Raw genomic sequence first — 5,799 nt, forward strand, 5'->3', positions numbered from 1 at the left:
CTGCAGGGGCACAGGCGGTGTCCGGGACACAGAGAGCACGGAGGGTGCGACAGGTGGAGAAGGAATCCAGGGAGCCACAGGAGAGTCAGGGGTCACAGCGCAGCAGAGGGGACGGGGGAAGTGATGGTGAGGGAGGACCGGAAGTTGGAAGGTCACCCTCTATTGCCCCCGCTTCCAGGACCCAGCTGCAGCTCCAGCCCCACCCCTGTTGCTGCTGGCCCCTCCCTAACCCTCCTGGATCCACATAGGACAGCTGTGGTGAGGGGGGCAGAAGTGGGGTGTGGGCTACACTGGTGCCAGGGCTGCACCAGGTCTCTCATGGGCCAGCTGCCACCCAGCCAAGGTGGTGAGCTGGGCCTCACCCGCTTCCTTCTCTCAGCTCTGCAGCTACCACCTCCAGGAAACCTTCCTGGATGGTGGGTCCCAGGACACAGTGTGTACTGCTGGTCACCCCGGGCACAAGCACGCCCCAGCACCTACAGGCTAGCATCCCTGCAGAGGCCCCACCTTGCCCTGGAATCTCCACCCACCCTCGATGTTACCTGGGCCCCAGGCCCCAGAGCAGGTTCCATGGGCAAGAGGGGCACGGTGAGCCCCGGTCTGGGTGCCGCCAGGGAAACTGGTGTGAACGGGAAACGTCTCCTCCTGCCCCGGCAGCGGGGGCAGGAAGCGCACAGTCACGGTGGGGGAGGGGAGCCTCTTCCTCCCGGCAGACCGCAGGGATGTGGGGGGGCCGGGGCACCCTGGCCCGGGGAGAAAGGCTTCGAGGGACCTGTCAGGCGCTGGAGGTGCGGCCTGGGCACCGCGGGGAGGCACGGGGCTGCCCTGCCCTGGGTGGGGCTTGTGGGCCGGAGACCAGTTTTGCAGGCTGGGCTGAGGCTGGGGCTTGAGAAGCTGCTATCTGGGATCTGGTTCCCGCCCCTGTTGCATGGTAAACTTCACTCAAGGCACCTTGGGCCCAAGGATGAGAACTCACCCATAGTCATGGCCCTGCCATGTTCTGGCCACCTGGCTGGGCTCTGCTCAGGGACACAGCTGAGCCCTCACCTGCCCTAACCTGGAGCCACACCTGGGGATGGAGCTGGCCCTGCCCGTCCTGAGCTCTCTTCCCTCAGTCCTTCCCTGCTGGTCCCACCTGTAGCTCCCAATGGGCCAAATGCAGAGAGCATTTCCCGGAGTCAGAGGAGGCCTCAGACTGGGTGGGAAAGGACAGGGGGTCCTGCACATCACGGCCCCCACCCAGCAGGCCTGAGGCTGCTCCCAGTGTGGACTTCCAGACCCTCCTCTAGATAGACAGCCCCATCCCACAGTGCCAGGCCTACAAACTCCTGAGGCACCCGTAATGCTTACATAGGCCAGGCTGGCCTTGAACTTGCAGCGGTCCTCCTGCCTCAGCCTCCCAGAGTACCAGGATAACAGCAGTGTGCCACCACGCCAGGCAAAGGCCAGGGTCACTCATGGCTGCTAGCCAGCCAGCTCATGCTGACCATCGGATCCCTGAGGCCTGTGCCTTCAAAGATGTCCCTCTTCTACCCCAAAGCTGGGCATCTTTCACCCAAAATGCTGGGCCCTTTTGTGCACCAGAGCTCTGCTGGGCCAGGAAAGCCCAAATGGGCCTAAACCCTGGCCTGCCACCTCCAGGTCAGAGGGGCACAGCTAAGCCAGCTGCAGGGGCTCCACTGCCCCTGTGACTTCCACAGAGCCCTCCCGGCCTTCATGCGATCACCTGGATAAGCCTGGCCAGGCCCAGGGGTTCCTCACCCACTCATAATGTCAGCCCCAGGGCCGCACCTGTAGCCTGCTCAGTCCTGTGGCTTCCAATAGGCAGGGCCTGGGATGGGTGCAGAGGTCAGGAGGGGGCAGGGGTCTTTGCACACACCCAGGTCCTTCTGCAGGGCAGAAGACGGTGGGGGAGGGAAAGCCGGTACCCCTGCCAGAATGAGTGCCAACAGTCACTCCTGAAGGGACTCAACCTGTCCTGCCCAGCTCCGAGGACCCAGAGTGTGCCGAGATGAGGGGCTCCCCAGGGCTGGCAGCCCTGGGTGGACACGGCTGCCCCTTTCCTGGAACTCTGAGGTAACCCAGAGAGCCTATAGCTGCAGCAGCAGGGAGATGCGCTGTCTGTCAAAGGAGTGGGGGCCACGGAGCCCTCCTGCCTCCGAACCCTGGTTGACCTGCTCCAAACCTGGTACACCAAGGGCCTCCAGGAGACATCAGCCACCATCCTGGCACAGCTCCTTTTTTTTTTTTTTTTTTTTTTTTTTGAGACAGGGTCGCATTATGTAGTTCAGGTTGGCCTTGAACTTATTATGTAACTCAGGCTGCCTTTGAACTTGCAGAGATCCTCCTGCCTCAGCCTCCCGAGTGCTGGGATTGCAGGTATACCCCATCACACCTGGCTTTGACAAGCTTTACCTTTAGAGCAAACTCAGCCTTCCCCACATCCAAGGCATTGCACAGGTAGGTGCCCCTCACCTCTAGCCTCCGCACCCCAAGCCCCCGAGTGACCCAGGTTACCACTGGCTGTTTCCACCCATACAGGTCCAAGTGTGCTTTGCTTTCTGAGCTGTGCCCAGGCAGGGTCCTGGCAGGGCCAGCACCTTCTCAAGGCTACCCTGTCTGGTGCACCCAGAGGTGGGGTGGCTAAGGAAGGTGAAGGCAGGGCCATCGCTGGCTCACTGGCAGCTGAGGCGGAGCATGTTGGTGGCCCTTGGGAGAGCTCTGAACAGGTAGGGAGGGTCAACCAATCACAGCTCAATGGTCAGAGCAGCCCCATCTCCGGGGACAGAGGAGCGGAAGGGCAACAGGTGCAGTGGGGTCTGTTGAGGATGGCCTCTCTGGCCTAGGGGGTTTCCCAGGCAGCATCAGGAGGGGGAGGCGGTGTCAAACCAAAGGTGGCTCTGGCTACATCACAAGGACCGCAGGCCAGGCTTGGAGGAACTCGGGCTACGGGATGGAGCGGGGAGACGAGAAGTTAAAGAGAGAGGGACGGGGACAACTGAGGACGGTGGTCAGTCGGGTAAGCGCCAGGGTGGCTGGACCAGTCTCTGGCCCTTGTGGAGAAGAGATGTTGACAAGGGTGGACCTTCTGGTCCCTATAACACCCCTCTGGGGTTAACCATCCCCTTTCCCTACCACTATGGAAACTGTGACTCTCCTACCAGGGTCCCCATAGTAACTGACCCTGTTTCCATGGGGACCCCACACCTCCCCATCAGCTCCCCGATTGCCATAACAACCTCAGAGCTTCCCAGCCCCTGCTTCAGCACCCAGCTCAGTGCTAATGGCTCCATCTCTCAGTCCCTCTCTCTCAGCAACAGAGGCCGGAGGAGAAACCCAGCTGCGACCTCTCTACTTCAAGACGGTAAACTGAGGTCCAGGAAGGACCAAGCCCAGCTCAGATCCTAGAGAGAGCAGTGGGCCCAGCAGAGCTCATGGGGCAGGGCTGAGGGACAGGAAAGAGGGGCGAGCAGGACAAAGTCAGCTCGGCCCGACCTGATCTCTGCAGTGGCACAGCTGGAGGGTCCCCGTGGGCCCCACCCGTAACCTGGGTGCTCCCCGTTTTGCGGGGAAATACCAGGGCTCCAGCCTGAGAAGGGGCCGCTTGTTTGCATGCTGATTTGTATGTGCTTTTGCAGGCTGCCCTAGTGCCCTCCACCAGGTGCTGTTCCAGCCCCTGGTCCCCGCCCACCCCTCCTACCTCTCCCCAGGAAGCAACGGTGGCTTCAGGGTCCTCTGTCATTTTCCTCCTTCGCAGGGCTGGGGATGGGCCCAGGGCCTTGCACAGGCGAGGCAAGTGCTCCCCACCGTCCCCAGAGTCCTTTCGATGCCCCCCACCCATCCACAGGGCCTGGCCCTGTTTCCCACTGCCATGTGCTTGCTCTTGCTGTTCCTGTCCCCTCAACCTCCAGGATGGCTTCCTGGACTGGTCACTGCTGCGGGGCCTAGCTCCTCTCCGCGATTCAGTGAATACGCAAGGATCAAGGGGCAGGAAGGCGGCAGGGTTGCATGTTCAGGGAGGACTGTAGTAGGCCCACCATGGCTCCAGCAGAGGGACAGCCAGTGGGGTCCCACCTGAGACTTCCACCTGCCAGGCTAAGCCTTTTCCAGCTAAAAGGAACTGTTCTCACAGTCTTGTTCTGTCCTGGTTTCCCCACCAGGGCCCTTGGGGACCCTAATTCCCAGTTTCCTCCCCCAGGAGAGCAGGAGAGCTAACCTGGGGTCTGTAAGGGGAAAGGAAGGACAGAAAAGGGGCACTCCCCTGGGTCCTCACCCAAACTCAAACTGGGGAAACGGGTTTGCCAGCTGAGGTCAGCTCTCTGAGCGAAGGGAGGGGCGCAGGTGTGGCTGGCTGGGAGGTGTTGACCGTCTGGCCAGGAGGCTCTCTGCACACCAGGGGCTCCCCCATCCTTCCCTGGGCCCTGCACTGAGGGCGGGGCAGCGCCTGGGAGCCGGCAGGAAGGCAGCACCGGGAGGCCGCCGGGCTTCCTCTCCCGCGGCCAGTGGCCGCCCCACCCGGCTCTGGGTGGCTCTCACATCCTGGATTTGTTTGCCCGGCCCCAGGCTGCCCCCTGCCTGCCCGCCCGGGCTTCTAAGGCTCCTAGCAGACAGCCTGCGCCCCAGAACGGCCTTGGGAGGGAGGGGCTGGGGGGACACTGGGTAGGGGGACAGATAAGAGGGACAAGGAGGTCGCGGAGCCTCAGGAGCACCATCATCAACACCTCTCACACGCACCACCTGCTCGAGCCCCCTTTACCTGGCCACAGATGGAGAAGCTGAGGACCAGGAAGCTGCCGCAGGCCACAGAGCAATCAGGGAGGAGGCCGGGGTAGATTTCCCTGCAGACCCTTTGCTCTATCACCAGGGCCAACCCTCGGAGATGGACACAGGCAGGGGCTGGGGGACCCAACGGGGCCAGGGGAGCCTGAACCTGCTCTGCCCTGGACCCACCACAGTGGCTGACCCTCTCCAAAGTGCAGGGGAACGGCTGGGAAGGCCGGTGCGCAGGCCTCCACCTGGGTCCCACGCCCAGGGGCTCTTCCTCAGGCACTGCCCCCTGCTGGGGGCCTGGACCTGTCACAACCTGAGCCCCCCACCCAAGGGGCCATGGCCCATCTGGCTGGGGTTCTAGGTGCCTGGGAGGCCACTGGCCCCAGGGGCCACAGGGCTGGCCTGAACTTCCTCCAGTGGCAAACTGCTGGGGTGCACAATGGCCCATTGTGCCCGCGGCACACCTGAGCCAGGAGCTCATGCCAGGCAGGTGCAGGGAGGGAGGGTTCCCTGCCAGGATCCCTCCCCGCAGCCAGCACAGAGCAAAGTGGGGAGACAGGTGTGTGGCACAGTTGGGGGGCACGGGTCTGATCACTGTCCTCACCCTTGGAGACCACCGGAGATAGCCCCTGAAAGAGGGGTGGCCTCTGTCCTGCTCCCGGCCCCCACCCCGCCCCCCAGACCACGGTGGGTGGGAGGAGCCAGTCACCCCAACTTTCTGGGGGCGTGTGAGGGAGTGTGAGAGACTAAGTCTGCCCTGCAGCAGGGGCGCACCTCCCTGCCCAACGCATGGTGGGAGGGACCCCCAGCAACTCCGGCCCTTTAGCCAGGATTACCGGCCGCTGCGCCCACATGCAAACCGCGTCCCTTCTCTCGCTCCACCTGGCCAGCCTGGTGCCCCTGGCCTCAGTGTCCCCGGCTGTACAGGGTCCGTGTCCTGCCGACACGACTCAGGCCAGACCCGACCCGTCCGCGAGGCGGGCACGCACGTGTGCGCAGGGCCGGGCACACCCGGACGCAGGTGCAGCG

Source organism: Chinchilla lanigera, unplaced genomic scaffold, assembly GCF_000276665.1.
Source record: "Chinchilla lanigera isolate Chin_1 unplaced genomic scaffold, ChiLan1.0 scaffold00019, whole genome shotgun sequence".
Taxonomy (NCBI): domain Eukaryota; kingdom Metazoa; phylum Chordata; class Mammalia; order Rodentia; family Chinchillidae; genus Chinchilla; species Chinchilla lanigera.